The following is an 18,067-nucleotide window of genomic DNA, read 5'->3' on the forward strand; positions in this document are numbered from 1 at the left end:
TGGTATTTAATAGATACAAGATAAATAGCGTCATGTTATTTCAACATAAGTTTAAGGTTGGAAATATAGATTAATAAATTAACATTAAAATATATTCTTATTCTGGTTTTAGCCTCTTCCTTTCCAGTCCTAATGAAGGGCACTGCCTGAAACAACGGTTTATTCCCATCCATGGAAGCTGGCTGACTTGCTGAGTTCATTTTGTGCATGTTGTTCAAGATTTCCAGCATCTACAGAATCTCGTGATTAAAATAGTTTACTAACTTTATCAGTTAATCTATTGTACACGAGAACTGAAGAGAAAGTCAGGTCAACAGGATCATTGCTGATAGGTAGTTAATAAGGCATTATGCGTCAAAGCATACCGATAGTAGGCCCGCAAAATGGACGTTGAGTGGGTGGGAAAAGACAAATCTACAGTAACTGCGCAAGTAGATGCAAGGAGGAGCATTCCCCAAGGATAATAATCCATAATTATCAAAAAACATTAAAGATAAACAAAGCAGGCACACTGAGGCAACCAGAAACAGGAGAGAGAAGAAGCCTATCTTATCCCTCTTCTTGCAATAGAAGATGTTTTATTCCTATATGTGATGAAGTAGGAACACAAGATGGGCATTTAGTTCCCATTAAATTGAATTAAGTGGATTGCTGGAATGTTTAGTGTATAATCAACCATGGTTGTGATATTGGTTTCACATATGGACCAGATTTCCTTCCCTAAAAGGTTATTAATAAACAAGCTGCCCCAGCTCACCTTATTCACTTCATAAAATTATAGAATAGCACTTACTAATCTCAGAAGCTCTTTGCTAGCTAAAGAGAAAGGAAGAATTTAGAATTTGGATATTGGCAAAGGATACACCCAAGATTTAAAAGCATTTGGCTATTACCTCATTTGGCTTTTTCAGATCAAAGAATTGTGCAAAAAAGGTTTTGTTGATTATCTCCGATTCTCGATGGATTAAACTCCACTCAGATTCTTGAAATTCATTGATTATTATTTTTGAATAAGTTTCTGAAATGGAGCCATAAGTTAAAGAATTATTGATGCCGAAAAGGTATGACAACATTAGATTATATAACAATGCAAGAAATAGGAAGGGGAGAGCGGCACCTGGCCCTATGAACCTCCCTAACATTTATTAAGACCATGGTTGATCTAAATCAGTATCATTTCTATATCCCTTGATTTTCTTATTATCCAGAAATGTATCTATCTGTATTTTTAATAAAGACAGCAGCCCCAGGAACCCCCAAGAGTAAATAATTCCAAAGATTATCCATTCTGAGTTAGAATTTTTAAAAATCACAATCCTACACATTATTTGGAGATTGTAACCCATGTTCAGACACTGAGAAACATCTTCCTCTCAGCCTTTTAAAAATCTTTGTATCATTTGAGAAAATTTCTTACTCTCCTTAACTCCAGATAATGTAATCCCAACTTATTCAATATATCCTCAAAAGGCAAATTCACTATTACTGTTCTAGTGAATCTTTCTTGCACTCACTCTAATGGCAATTGTTTTCTTTATCTACATGTCACCATCTACTACCTTGAGATTAATTTCCTTGCAGATATTCAGTGGAATAGAGAAAAGCAATCAAATCAATGAAAATCTACACACAAAGACTGACAAGCAACCAATGTACAGAAGACAAATTGTGCAAGTAAAACTAAAGTAAATAAATAATATTGAGAACACAAGTTGCACAGTCCTTGAAAGTGAGTCCATAGCTTGTGGAAGTTGAGGTGAGTGAAGTTATCCATAAAGGTTCAGAAGCCTGATGGTTGAAGGGTATTAACTGTTCCTGAACCTGCTGGTATAGGACCTAAGGTTCCAGTACCTCATTCCAGATGGCAACAGCACGAAGAAAGCTTGGCCTGGATGATGGCAGCATTCCTTGTAGATGTGCTCAGTGGTAGGGAGGGCTTTTCCTGTGATGGACTGGGCTACGTCCACTATTTTTTGTAGGCTTTTCTGTATTTGGGTATTGACATTTCCATACCATACTGTGATGCAACCGGTCAAGATACTCTCATATCAATAGAAGTTTGTCAAAGTTTGAGGTAACATGCTGAATCCACGCAAACTTCTCAGAAAGTAGAGACACTGTTATGCCTTCTTTGTAATGCCACTTATGTGCTGGTCCCAGAACAGATTCTCTGAAACAATCATGTCAAGGAATTAAAGTTACTGACCCTCTCCACCCCTGTTCCCCTAACAAAGACTGACTCATGAACCTCTGGTTTCTTCCTCCTGGAGTTAATAATCAACTGTTTGGGTTTGCTGACATTGAGACATCATTGTTGTGGCACCATTCAACCAGATTTTCAATCTCTGTCCTATATGTGATTTATTGCCATCTTTGATTTAGCCAACATTGGTGTCATCAGCAAACTTACCTATGGCATTGGGGCATTGGACCTGTATTTAGCTACACAATAATAAGAATAAAGCAAGTCAATCAGTGGGCTAAGGATACAGCCTGTGCTGATATTGATTGAAGAGGTTCCGTTGCCAATCTGTACTGACTGGGGTGAGAAAATCAGGGATCCAATTGCACAAGGAAGTATCAAGGCCCAGATCTTGGAGCTTACTGACTAGTTTCGAGGGGATGATAGGGTTGAATGCGGAGCTGTAGTCAATGAAGAGCATCCTAAAGTATGCACCTTCATTGTCCAGGTATTCCAGAGCTATGTGAAAAGCAAATGAAATGGCACCTGCTGTGACCTGTTGTGATGGTAGGCAAATTGGAGCAGATCGAAGTCACTCCTCAGGCAGGAGTGTTTCATGATCAAACTCTCAAAAGTACTTCATCAACGAAAAATCAGTTTAAGACTGTATAAAATCCTTATCACTAGCTGGTATCAATCTCACAGTCTGCTGTACTACATTTGTAACTAACGGAAAATAAGGCGTAAAATTTCAAAATTTTTCTATCTGAGAAACAACTATTTATCACAAAACACTGTTTTATCCTTAAGACAATTTTTAAAAATCTATGAGATGCATCTTTCTATTCTATGACCATCAATTTTGCTAATTATTTTGCATCTTGTTAAATGATTTCTTAAAATACATATAGACAAACTATGCATTTTCTTCTTTAAACTTGCCGGTTACTTCACAAAAAAAATCAAGTTGTCAACATGACAGTTTACAATCCCATGTTGATTCACTTTAATTCAAATGTCTTAAGGTATTTGTTAATTTTCTTCCAATTATTGTTTCTAAATAATTATCCCCACTTACATTAAACTGACTTATCTGTAGTTACTAAAACTATTTTTGCATTTCTCAGTCTTTGTGCACTCTTGGCCAATGACACAATAACTAACAAGGATGATAGTTAAGGCTATTGGAGATCAATCATCTCAGCATCAAGCTTTCACTACAGGAATTCCTGAAGGGAGGCCTTTAGCCTAACCAGCAGCTTCAATGACTTTCCTGTCATCCCAAGATCAGAAGCTATTTGCTGATAACTGGGAAATTCATTTTAAACTCTTCAGCAACTGAAGGAGTCCAATAAGATCTCTCCTGGCACACCAGGCACTGAAGACCAGTATCTTCATTAACATTTTCTTTCTTCTCCTCCCCATCACAATTTATCAAGGGGGATTTGAGCTCCTGAACAACTATTCCTCCTAGAATTCCACATCCTAATGTTGCATAACTCAGTACCATAAGCACATCATGATTGCTTCTAATAATCTAGATGGCGTAAACCAAACATTATCTTCAGATTCTACTAATGACTTATACTGTATAACCACAAACCTAGTAGTTAAAACACTGTTATAATACTACATTTCACCTTAGGTTTCATCAGCCAAACCCTGGGCTTCTGGTGCCCAACCTCCAAGACTAATTGAAGATATCAGGAAATATAAATGAAATACCATGGCAGATCCAAGAAGCTGGCAAGCACCTACAGAAATGTACAATATTTGTAGTTGCAATCTAGCTAGAGTTGGAGCGTAAGCTCTTGTTGACTAACATACATATTTTGGAATGTCTCCATTGTCATGTTTATATTGTCAATATTGAGAACATCTTGGCGCATGTTCATTCTGTTGTACTTCTTTACACAGTGAAATAGTCAACAGTCATCTATGTGTTTTTGTCCAGTTGACTACAGCATCCTATAATTGTACCTGAAAGAACTCTGCAAGGACATAGTAAGTTAAAAGAAGTGGAATGGTTCCTTTGATAGATAATCAGAAATCATCTTCTCTGAGGCTGCAGACATCAGATACTGGTTGATCTGATTAAATAAGCCATCTGAAAGATTTTCCCCAGTCAGATTATTAATTACAGTCAATGGAAAATCTTTGCTGCCTGTATCTGCACCACATGATTTCTTTCAGTAGATCCAGATGCAGTTTTCCAAAGGGAGACCGGTTTTGTCAGTTGGTGAGACAATTATGCCAAGGTTTATATTATAAAATGTCTTCACATCTGGTGAAAAGTTTCTAATTTTGTTCAGGAAGTTAAGAGAGATAAAAAATTAACTGCATTTGAACTCATTTAATTAAATCAAGCAAAAAGCTCTTTTTCTCCAAGCACCCAATCTTACCCATCCATTATAAAAGCACAGTTGAACCTGACAAAGACTCAGTGTGCAGAGTTCCAGGGTTAGTGCTCTGGTGAGTAACAGCTGGACTAACCTACATTTACAAAAAGGCTATTGCTTACTTCCTAGCAAATCCTATGGATGTTAGGAGGGTAACCTTTACTTTTACTTGCCTCTCACGTTTTATTGAAAATATATCCTTAGAGAGTGAGGTGAGATATGCACGTGACTTGCATCAAACATTTTATTTTAATAAAAATCATTCTACTCAGGGATCAGGTATAGAAATTCTACTAGAGCTTAAGAGGTGCACAAATACTGTTATAGTGGTAGTGTTCTATCAATTACTTCAGTTTCAGAGCTTAATGTTATAGACTTAATTACTGGAGGGCTACCTCAATTTCCATGCAAAAAATGTACTATTTGATATATAGACAAGTTGGATTTAGAAGCAAAACTAAGATCAGAACTAGATATCAGATAGATGCAAAGTATGTGGTTAGGGTCAAGGGGACAGAGGGTGAATAAATCAGGCAGAGTGTAGGTGCAAGGAAGATTATGAGATCAAAGTTTAAAGTTACAGGCTAAGAAGGTCAGATGATCAGGGGCCAAGGCAGCGATTCAGGGCTGCAAGGCAGATTGGTGGGCCTGGTTAAAATTAAAAGGTCGAGGATTTTGGGGGAGGGGGAAGAGCCTGGTGGATTGGTTGTGGGCTAAAGTATAGACCTTCAGAAAATAAGATAAAAAACATGATGGGACAAAGATGGGGGGAATATGCAAATTCTGTTATGAGCTGTGGTCCATAAGGGCAAGGACCTGATAAATCAAAAATACTTTCTTTTATAAGGACTCAATCTGCATCGTCGACCCAGTTGTCCCTCAAATATATGATGGTAATATTGTACCATCATAGTACATTTAATTTCCAACCTATTTTCTAACACAGGCAAAAGAGCCCATGTTTTAAACTCGGCATGTTTTTCCGGTGCACTCAAGGCAGAAATTAAATTACACTAATAAAATATTTCTGATTTAGTTGTAAATTCAGTAATATTATAAGCGTTTCATGATAAACTGGTGTACATTTATTACCAACAACCTACAACAGTAGTGACATGCCTGGTGTTGATAAACGTTAGCCATCGAAATTAATACGGTTATGCAATTCAATCTAGGTATTAACATTTGCATTACCACAATAGCTTAACTGTTTTAACAAGACGAAAAAGAAAATAGCTGTATATCCTCCAGTTGATTCGCTTACGTTAAAAACATATGATGCTAGTTTAGCACCACTAATAACCTACAATATATTCTCTAAGACTAACTTGCACACGAAATATTCAGATCTACCGAGCGCCTATACACGAAAGAAGCCTCCGTTGAACTTCCCGGCAAGTCCTTGTAGATATTGGGAGATAAAAAATCCTACGATAAATGATAGATTAATTCATTTAAGTTAAAAGGAAAGCGCAGGAGATTGAATGAAAGGAGAAACGACGATACCGGCGCCACAGGGATAACGGAGAGGGGGCACTTGAATGGGGGGGGGGGTGTGAGAGATCTGAGAAGATGGGCTGATTGTGCGATGGGGCAATGAAGGCGAGAGGCGAACTTAATGGAGGAAGGGTGGGGATAGAATCACAGGGGCAGGTGGAAAAGAAGGCGAGAGCCAAGAGCCTTTCAATCGAATTCCTTTACCGCCATGTCTGCGGAGCTTCGCCTTTGATCCAGGCCCCGCGCCGTCGCGTCCCAACTGCCACTCTCCCCCCGCGCGCCCCAACTGCCACTCTCCCCCCGCGCGCCCCAACTGCCACTCTCCCCCCGCGCGCCCCAACTGCCACACGGCTCACGCGCTTCGTGGCGGGGCGGGAACTCGTTCCTGTCTGATTAGTTTCTTTTAACTTTAGATACATCTGAGCTTTGATAACTGATTGAATCTAACCTCTTTATTTTCCCTTAGTTTTTACACCTTGTTAATTAAAACAACGAAGAAGACAAAGCACGTGCCATGCACTCACCACGGCGAGACTAAAAATCCTCTGAGAGGTGTGTTCCTAGCGCTATAAATGCGCATAGCAAGGCCCGAGAAAACGATGACGTTCGCCGGGATTTTCAATGGCTGGGGAAAAAAAGGAAATTTGAAGTCTGAAGAATGCAAACCTGATTCAAAATTATGATCTACTAAACAACAGCTTTTGCTATGTGTTCCTAAGACTATCTATAAAAGGCACCTCAATGAACTGGAAAAATAGCACCTCTATTTTCTCTACAAAGTCATCTAAATTCACTGGAAGTAGAAGTGAACCTGTCATTGTCTAGATCCAGCAGGGAGATCTTAGTTATTTGCAGTTGGGTTGCAACATTATTCACAAGCCTTGCGCTGGATTTCAGAGAAGAGTCTATTTTGTGCTCTGTTATTGGAAATTGCCAAGCAGATGGAAAATATGAATTGAAGATGCACTCACAATGCTTCCTTGAATTACAGTAGCCTCCTGGGAACCTGTGACCAAATTGCTCAAATGGAGAAGGAGCCATAAGGATGATATTGAAGAAAAAAAAAACATGCATCAGGAGGATAAATACTCCATGATTTTGTGATGGAAGGAATGCACTAACTCACAAGCTATCCTTCAGCCTCCCCTGTTAGCCACCTTCTGTCCCATAATGTATGATGCAGCAGAACGTATAGCATGAAACAGATGAATAAAAGATTTGTTGAACCATATATCTCAGTCCAAAAGTCTAACAAACTGCTCTGGAAAATAAACAAAATGTAGCATGATGGCAGGGGTTAAGTAAGTGAAGAAAAAAATATGTACAAGTGTTTGTGCTGAACCTGTGTGTGAAATAGTTATAATCCCTGCACAATTTCAACCTTCAATGCACTGGGAAGCCAATGTCAACTTAGAAGCATTCAGAAATGTAAACAAGAAATGTATATTTGACTTTAGCCTTTTTGCAAATTTGCAGTCAATCCCTCGAAGGATAAGTAGATAGGCTGGTTAACATGATGCTGCACCGGGAGCTGAGCAATCTTGGGAGCTGAACATCATCATAATGTACACCCAGTCGATCTGTCTCCTGCACGGCGCTGACGTTGGTTACTGATCCTTTGGTTCAAATAGATGTTGGCTTGGGAGCTTTCTCATTACTGCTCCAGACGACTCTGATCTGCTGGTTTCTTATGCATGCTGGTCAAAGAAGTAGAGGTAAGGTTACTAATTGTGTTATGTTATTATTTATTACACTTATAGAGAGCATGAGAAACAGGCCCTTTGGCCCAAGTTGCGCATACCAACTGAACTAGTGCCGTTTGCCTGTAGTCGGCCCACACTTTTCCTATCCGTGTAGTTGTAAAATGTCTTTTAACTGCCATAATTGTACCAAACCTCTACCACCTCTTCTGGTAGCTCACTCCACATATACACCACCCTCTATGTACACTTGACATCTAAACTCTTGTTTTGGACTTACATATTTCTTGTGAAATGGTGATTACAGTTTTTTGGGATTCATATATGTTTCTGAAATTTATCCAATATAAAATATCATAATTCATAAGAACAGAATTAGGTCAATTAGTTCATTGAGTCTGCTCCGCCATTCAATCATGGCTGATCCTTTTTTCCCCTCCTCAGCCATGTCCAATCAAGAGCCTATCAATCTCTACCTTAAATACATCGAATGAGCCAGGCTTCACAGCTGCCTGTGGTAATGAATTCCACAAATTCACCAACCTCGGGCTAAAGGAATTTCTCTGCATCTTTTTTAAATGGATGTCCCTCTATCCTGAGACTGTGCCCTCTTAATACTAGGCTCCCCCACCATGGGAAACATCCTTTCCACATCTACTTTGTTCAGACTTTTCAACATTCTAAAGGTTTCAATGAGATCCCCCTCATCCTTCTGAATTCCAGTGAGTACGGACCCAGAGCCATCAAATATTCCTCATATGATAATTCTTTCATTCCCGGAATCATCCTTGTGAATTTCCTCTGAGCCCTCTCCAATGCCAGCACATCTTTTCTTAGACAAGGAACCCAGAACTGTGCACAATACTCAAGATGAGGCCTCACCAGTGGCTTATAAAGCTTTAGCATCACATCCCTGCTCTTGTATGGTAGACCTCTTGAAATGAATGCTAACCTTGCATTTGTCTTCCTTACCACCAACTGTACCTGTGTTAACTTTTAGGGTGTTCTGGACAAGGACTCCCAACTTCCTTTGCATCTCAGATTTTTGGATTTTTTTCCCCATTTAGAAAATAACTTGCACATTTATTTCCCATCTCTTATTTTTTACATACTTGAAAAAGCTTTTACTATCCACTTTGATATTCTTTGCTAACTTGCTTTCATGTTTCATCTTTTCCCTCCTAATGATTCTTTTAGTTGCTCCCTGTAGTTTTTAAAGAGTCCCAATCCTCTGTCTTCCCACTAATTTTTGCATTGTTGTATGCCCTCTCTTTTGGTTTTACATTAGCTTTGACTTCCCTTGTCAGCCACAGTTGTACTAATTTGCCATTTGAGTATTTATTTGTTTTTGCAATACATCTATCCTGCACCTTCCTAATTTTTTCCAGAAACTCAAGCCATTGCTGCTCTGCTGTCATCCCTGCCAATATCTCTTTCCAATTTACTTTGGCCAACTCCTCGCTCATACCACTGTAATTTCCTTTACTCCACTGAAATACTGCTACGTCAGACTTTACTTTCTCCCTGTGAAATTTCAAGTTGAACTCAGTCATATTGTGATCACTGCCTCCTAAGGGTTCTTTTACCTTAAGCTCCCTAATCACCTCTGGTTCATTACGTAACACTCAATCCAGTATGGCTGATCCCCTAGTAGGCTCAACAACAACCTGCTCTAAAAAGCCACCTTGTAGGCATTTAACAAAGTCACTCTGAGGTCCATTGCCAATCTGAGTTTCCAATTGACCTGCATGTTGAAATCTCCCATGACTATCATAACCTTGCCCTTTTAATACACCTTTTCTATTTCCCGTTGTAATCTGTGGTCCACATCCCAGCTACTGTTGAGAGGCCTGTACATAACTGCTGTCAGGGTCCTTTTATCCTTGCAGTTTCTTAACTCAACCCATAAGGATTCAACATCTTCCAATCCTATGTCACATCTTTACTGATTTGATGCTGAAAAGATTTAATGTAAGCTTTGTGAAAAAGATGTAGTTTTTTGAAAAACAGGAGTAATGAAGGGAAGATCAATAAATGCCTTTTGTAGACATATCAACAGTTGGGCAAAAAGTGGTAACAGAAATAAAAAGCCTGATGTGTTTTTTCAAAAATTCATTACATAACACAAGTCAAAATTTAGTCACTGGACTAACAAATTGGAATATCAGTACCTGATACAAAAGACAGATGAGACTGATATTCTTCTTCCAGACAACTTAAAAATTCAGCAGATAAGTGCTGGATGCAGAATACCTAAATGTGCAGAAAACATTTGTTTGGTGAGATGCAGCTCTTTTTATCATGGGCTGCAGATACAGGTGGAGCATAGGAAGCCACGAGTATTCAAGATTATAGGAATGCAAATTCACATCTGTTTATTACAAAGGATGTTCCCTGAAAAACTGAAAGAAGGTGGGAATCCATAAAAGAAGAAAGTAAAATGAGCAGCATATGGAGGTGAAATTCCACAGCGTGAAACAATCTGAATCTAAAGGACACACAGGGAAAGAAATCAATTCATGATCAAGTTACAGAAATTTGTCAAGAGCCACATTTGACAACAGTAAGCAATGAGATGGGGAAGCCAACAATTGAAAACTGATAATAACATGCGGACGGAGAAGCACTCTGCATTCAATAAGAGCCAAAACAGGCTTAAATCAAATGCACCCTTAATGTTCAGATAAATTTACGTTAACGTATATCTGCAGAATACTTTTTATCCGTTAATATTAGTGTGTTGATATTATATGTATTGTTTGTGTTGTATGTACTGTGTTTTCCCTGAAGAAAGTTTTGTCCAGCTGCATACATGTGTATGGTTGAATGAAAAATAAACTTGAACTCAAAAAGGTCAGGTGCTTTGAAAATTTTGACTATCCCATCACCATTGCTCTCTTAGTAAGGCCAGTAATATAACCCAGCACTCCTAACCTCCACAAACACACATACACAGCTATGTAATACATTCGTACTGAAGGTGAAGCTTGAACATGAATTCCAAGAAGTGGAGTGTTGTAACTGCTGAACTGGGCCTCATGGAAGCTGTAGTTAGGAAATAAAAGTTCCTTATTAGACACAGCAGATATTCTGGAGGATCATTTCTCTTTACCACCACCCCCCACACACACACAACAGTACAATGATTTTGTTATATACTTTTCAAATACAAGGACAAGAATAAACAATCAGCCTCTGTTTCAATGGCTATAATTACCTACTAGACTTTAACATCTTGAGTACAGTTAACTTGGGCAAAAAATGTATTGGTACAATTTTTCAACTATATTTAAAGAACTGTTAAACACAAGGAAATCTGCAGATGCTGGAAATTCAAGCAACTGGTTTGAGAGCTTTTGAATCCCTAAAATGTATTTGCTTTGTTACAGTGTTGAGGAAACATACAAATATCCAGAATATTGTGACAAAACAGACTTGTCCAGAACTATACATTAAGTTGAACATATTATTAATACAGGAGATGGTCACTTAATGGTTTCACTGAAGATTTCAGTGAAAACCAGTTAACATGAACGTTCATCTATTGCAGGGGTTCCCAACCCTTTTTCATGACATGGACCTATACCATTAAGCAAGGGGTCTGTAGACCCCAGGTTGGGAACCCTATATAGTTACCATGGTATAGAATCAGAATGTCCCACAGCGAGTTTGGTTTTGTTGTCAAAGTATCAGTTGAAGTTAAATTTTAAACAAATTCTGTATCCCCAAGACTGGTTCCCATTTATAATTAATACCTGTTATCCATATAATTTCATAACTCCAGAATAATCCCTAACATGGAGCACAAGGAATAATAGACAAACTCATTGAATCTATAGAGTATGTAAAGTCCATTGCATAGAGAGAGAGAGAGAGAGAAATCTAATGGACGGTTAAAGACATGAGTCAATTTTTTTTAAAGAACGTTCTCAGCGATGAGGTACTGGAATATGAAGCTTGATGTAGGGTCTTATCTGTTCACCATATTTGTTATGGTAACAGTATTTAATGCAGTATTTGGATCACATAAGTTCCAATGTCTACATTTGCCACAGAGTAAACCAAGATCTGCTTAAGCAAAAATGGATCGGACCCATAGAGAATGCAAAGAAGAAACTAGCATAGTAGATTACCTGATCAATTGAATCATTCACAAATTACTTAACTATCATCTCCATGAGGTGATGGTAAAAATCAGAAAGCTTGTACTCAAGTGAATGCTAACAAATGCATTATTAAAGAGAAGGAATGCCAATGTATCAGTGAGTATACATGTGGAGTCAAACAGAGTCATGAAGTCCTAACCAAAGCTGTGATGGAAACACCAAAGATCAGGAAAGAACTAAGAAGTTTTCTGAGGCTGATCCAATAAGTGAATTTTTTTCATTCCTCATGTGCCAGAACACACAAATCTGAGAGAAATATTGAAAACATACTGAATACTACTGGCTACAGTCAATTTAAACTCTCTAAAGCAAACTGTGTGCTAAGAGACAAGTCTCTCATTGTACAAAGAGGAGAGGAAAAAAACTAATTTTAGTGGAGCTGATCATGTTAATGGCCTGGTAACAGGTCTACTGCATAATGACAAGCCTATCGGATTTGCATCATCCTGGCAGCAAGAAGTTTCACTAACCCAGAAAGAGAACTTTTTTGAAATTGTGTATGAGTATGAAAAATGCTACACTTTTCTCCACAGAAGGAAGTACATGTAAGAAACAGACCCTACAGTAGATCTACAAGAAAAGCTTACGTAGACCACTGAAGAGATTACAAAAATTGCTCTTGATTTATGACTGTACTCTGAGATATATACAAGATTTTTTTTAAAACCACAATTGGTGCATGAGAGGGAAAATCTAGGTCCAAAGGTACACCACCCAGTAAATGTGGCACCAACAACAATAAGTAAAATCAGAAAAGAGACTGTTAAAATGTGAAGTAACAGATGCCCATCCAATAAATGATTCAGGGATGGCTAGAAACATCAAACAGAATTATTGGATAACTATGTCACCAAAATGACATTTATTGAATAGTTCACCAACTGGCAGTTTTCCAATATATAACAATTCAGAGGACAACCCGGGCCAACACTGGAGGTGACAGCTGACAGAACATTACAAGTAGCAAAAGGGGAGAGTTCAAGCCCAAATCTGGGGCAACCCCAAGGAAGTAGCTAGTCTGATGTCAGGACACCCTGAAGAATCACCTGGGCTAACACTAGGTTAGCAGCTAACACATTGTACATATTTATCCATCATTAATGGGGCTAAATTAAAAGATCAGCACAAACTGGGAATGCCTAATGAATGTGGATGACAGCAATGTGTTGACACAGATGGAATGATGGTAGCAGCACACAAAAGGAATTGTGAGGTGAAGATGAAGATGATTACAACAGCGAAAATTACTTTGACAAGGATTCAGAATGGAATCTGAATGTTAGTTGGGATAGAGCTGGTATTCGGAAAGCTACCTTTATACTATTCCATTTAGCACAATTGACCAAGCACACAAGGTTTCATAACCCTAAGATACTTCTTGACCACAAATATGAAGCCATGGTCACTTTGAACAATTCAAGAGGAACTCTTGGGGTTGGCAGGTTTACTGATTGGCTCTATTTCACTGTTTGGTTCTGTATCATTGCGTGACCTGTTTTCTGTAGATCTGTAGAGAAAATCGAAGGGATATACTTGACTTATCAACTGTTAAATTGCATGATTCATTCTGCGCTGCGAATCAAGGGGAATTTTTGGGCACCCTGAGTGCTAGTTTATGTGTTCCTAATGATGTCTGTTTGGTTGGTAGGGTTAGATGAGATTGCCGAGTTTCAGGCGTGCTGTGACGATGAGTGCTCACTGCCTGCAGAGCTATGGTTCTTCTTACCTTATTTTTTGGAGGTGCCCGCTCTACTAACAGTTGATCAGGTCTAGTTTCCCCCCCCCAAAGAATATATTTTCCCTGACACCACCTTAGGACATGTAACCGCCCCTGTTGGGAAACACTGGATGAGCCAAAAGGGAATAAGTGGGTCTATGTTGGGATAAGTGCCAATGGAATATCGCCAAATGCTGATCACAGGTTTAGCGGCCTATTTGATTAGCTGCCACTATTAAATACTAAGATACCCATTCTAAGAAACGACAATAGCCAAGTCAAAAAAATAGAGACATAGTATTTTGCTGCCAAAGTGGCACCAAGAATTGAATTTTTGAAGAGCTAAGATACATCATCCAAGGAAATTTTAAAATTAAGATTTTTGTTAAAGGAGAATAAATATAAAACTACATGCTATGCATAAATAAACTACTTTGTACTTGTACTGTGTCACTCACTTGTATGTTATATTCTGTACAGAGAATCCTAATTGTATCACAGCATAAAACTGGAAGAATAAACAAGTTGTTGAGTCACAGATCTTAGCCTGGAAGCCTAATTAGTTATCAGTTCTGGAAAATAAGACCGAATAAGTGCCAGTGCACTTTATAGCCAATAAAATAATTTTAAAGTACCCTGAATAATATATAAATATAGCATCTAATTTGTTTGTTGTCTGTTCCTATAAACAATTAACTGACCAGATAATCAAAACTACACCACACTTTAAAATAATTAAGATTGAAGATATAATGGAGGAAAAAAAATACTGAGTGAATCTAGGCTTAATGGTAGAAAACTTGGCTGAGCTAGAAGAGCAACATTTAAAGCCTCAGACAAAACATCTATACTGGCACTTGATTTCCATAGTTTTCAGATGAACTTTGAGTCTATTCAGCTCTGTGAATACGAGGGGTCCAGGGTACTGTCTAAAGAATATCAAGGGAATTCTGGTTCTAAGGAATGCTTACCTCCCATCAACATATCTAGAAACAGATTACTTGTTCCTGTCACTCAATACCATTTGTGAGGCCTCAGTTTGTTCAAGTTGGCCATTTGATTTCTTTATTAATGATTTTATTTGGAAAATGCTTTTTTGGTGCTGATTTTTTTGAATTACTGGATATTATTGAAAGTGCTTTATAAAAATAAAAGTTCTTGCCTTTTTCATTGTAACAGTTATGGGAGTGGCTAAATTTTCACTGAAGAAATTCAGCAATGAAAAATCTTGAAATTATCATTTAAGGAAAAACACTGGCTAACTAAAATGAAAGTGATAGAACACAGTGTATCTGTTTATAAAAATGTGCATGTAATATTACAGCATTAACCACACAATTTGGCATCCTACCCTTGATTTTATGCACACTTTACACTGGCTATCCTCTTGTACCTCCCTTGCCACAAATGGATACTACCTGCATTATTTGTTGTGCTGAAATTATTTCATATAATGACTGGCAAATGGGGAAAAATTCTGATTCTTAGAGTGAGCACAGCATTGTGGATATTGAAAGGCCAGCTTCACATTGATTTAAGCACTACTTATGCACTATCAGTCTCTGCGTAGGAAAGCCAATCTTCTAATAGTCATCAATTTTATATTTTATTTGATAAGTTTATCCTCATTATTAACTTGTACTGATTTCGTTGACTGTCCTGTCTCTCATTTAGCATGAAAGTAGACATAGTAGAGCAGCTAATAGCCTGATGGCCTTAATGTAGTAGTAGTAGGCCTCCATTAGTCTCGATAGACCATGGATTTGCACCAGCGCAAGCCTGGGAAAGGTTTTTTTTCATGGAAGACCGGCAGTTGCAAGTCTCCCTTCTCCACCCCACCAATGTTGTCCAAGGGAAGGGCATTAGGACCCATACAGCTTGGCACTGGTGTCATCGCAGAGCAATGTGTGGTTAAGTGCCTTGCTCAAGGACACATGCAGCCTCAGCCAAGGCTCGAACTAGCGACCTTCAGATCACTAGACAAACACCTTAACCACTTGGCCACATGCCAACACAGCCTTAATGTAGGATTGGCATGAATGGATTAATGATAGGGTGGACTCGGTGGGTTGGAGGACTTGCTTCCATGCTGTTTCCTTCTGTGACTATGATACTAAAGTTTATATTACACTGATTATATGATTAGGCAAACTATGGCTACTGGCCCATTTAGCTCTCCCCTCTGATTCATTTAATTTCTTCACTCCAAATTATCTACAAAGAAACACAAGATGTTACTTTTGCCATATCATTAGTTTGCTCTTTCTATTCTATATGTGTACCCCATTAAAAGGATATGAAATCAATTAAAATAATTAATCACAGAATATAGAACATTTTGGTGATGAAGAGTATACATATTTAGAAACAAAAACTGAAGAAGCTGGTACTTTTTCTGAAAAATAGACAGTTTGGTGTAAAATATTAAAAACTAAATAATTAAAGATAATTACTAAGAATCTGTAAGAACATTACTAAAATATTATACATGTTTAAATTAATTATGAAAAATTAGAAGGCTGAGTAGCAAAAATTTCCTTGAGAGGAATAAGAAATGGAATTCTTCATAATGGACAAATTTTCAATAAGGCTTGTAAAAAGCAATAACTTACTGTTTAAACAACTGAATATAAAAATGCAGAGAGTGGAAACAAAGCATAAGTGGAATAAAATTAAAATGCTCAAATGAAGAAAAATAGAAGGCCTGATTTAAAAGTCTGAATAACTTTTCTTTTTGTTTGTAGCAATCTTGGCAATGGTTTTTACAAGAAACAAGCAGAATTTCTGGCAGGAAAATGCAGATGTATTGATTTCCTGAAAATTCCAGCAAATAGACAGCAAATTGCTTTATAAATTTTTACAGATGTTCCATTGACAATCAGTCTGAGTAGCAGGGAGCCAACCTGATTGACTTGATGGAAGAGTTGAGTCACATTTGGGGAGCTAAGCTGAAGAGGGAGAAATAACAGGATGGTGAGCTTTTGGAGACATGATGGTTATCACACTGTGGATGGTGAAGCTCATTATCATTTAAATGGAGTGGCTAATCTTTAAGTGGAATGTTTTGTAAGCATTTTTAGCTCAAAAGACATAATTCTGGAAATTTGCTTTTATACCTGATGTGATTTCTGCACAAGGTTCACAATAGGCTCTGATCTCTAGGCATCTCTACCCAACCTTAAGGCTACACTGTTTTGCCAGTATCCTATGACCCAGGGGCCTACTGCCTGTTTTTTCTTGACTACCTCCAACACCCCATCCACTTTGAATCATTGGATATAGTTATGTTTATGAAGTTGCCATATTTTCTTTCACGTGATTCATAATGTATGAAAGAAAATGTGTAAAAGGCAAACACAAACACTTCATACCTTATTCTATTGAATTTTGCAACAGCGAGCCTGTAGTGCTCAGCCTTGCAAAAACCCTTTAGCACATCTTTACCAGTGCAGATTGATTTGCATGGAGAATAAAGGGATGACGTCTTAGTGTCTTTAACAGATAAATAGATCTTTGGCTGTCAATTTATCTGATGCTACTCAAATCTCTCAACTGTATTGGGCCAACTTTTAAAGAACTATTGACAAAATGAAGTTTCCCAAATAGGATTATTTCAAAACTACTATAACTGTTTCATGAAGCATTTTTGTTTTAAGCGGACTTAGTTTCATAGTGGAGAAGAATACCAATTATGCTCTTTAAAATATATCAAAAGGCATACATCAATTCATGTACATTTTGAAGTGTAATTCAATATTAAAACTTATTTAAATTTACCCTATTCTTGATTACCTTAGGCCAGATTATTCCTGGATAGTTCAGTTATATAATATTAGCATGCATGACTTCTGGGTTATATATAGTACCAGTTATGAGACAAAATTACTAATGGCAATGTGGAACCCCATCTTAAAATCATCGATCTTTAATACAAGAAGAGTGTGATTTTTGTTTTCTTCCTCTTCCCAACCAGATATTCTTGCAGTCATACTGCAGCCTCTTTTCTAATGTGACTGATGATTTAGTATTAAATAAGGAATTCTATGTTATGTTGAATCAGAACTGGATTTAATACCGTTTTACATTAGACACAGCTGGCAGACAGAGGAGACTTTCATGCATAGGCCTAGATCCCAGAGGTGAAGGACTGAATGCACCATTTTCTCCATGATAAAGTAATTTCTGTCTCAGTTTACCTTTCTTCTGTGACAACCTGCAAAATTTCAGTGTGAGAGATTGGCAGATGACATTGATGTAAACAGTGCTTCGCAATAGTCCAGAACACCAAGGTGCTGGATAGTTTATGCTACTGAAGCAATTTGCACTCTCAAGTGATGTGAGCATAGATTGATCAGTTAAACATAAATAAATAATTCTAAAATTTCAGAATATATTGATGCCACCTA

General features: G+C 37.7%; 1 long non-coding RNA gene across 1 annotated transcript in view; it reads left to right on the top strand.

Moving 5' to 3' along the window:
* The window catches only part of LOC132383488 (uncharacterized), a 124,651-nt gene extending 114,046 nt beyond the window's left edge, over positions 1 to 10,605 (top strand). The window contains exon 3 of the long non-coding RNA XR_009508694.1: positions 6,545 to 10,605. This is a non-coding gene — a long non-coding RNA (uncharacterized LOC132383488). The remainder of the gene's footprint in view (positions 1 to 6,544) is intronic.
* The last annotated feature ends 7,462 nt before the right edge of the window (positions 10,606 to 18,067 follow it).

The sequence above is a fragment of the Hypanus sabinus genome, chromosome 30, assembly GCF_030144855.1.
Source record: "Hypanus sabinus isolate sHypSab1 chromosome 30, sHypSab1.hap1, whole genome shotgun sequence".
Taxonomy (NCBI): Eukaryota; Metazoa; Chordata; class Chondrichthyes; order Myliobatiformes; family Dasyatidae; genus Hypanus; species Hypanus sabinus.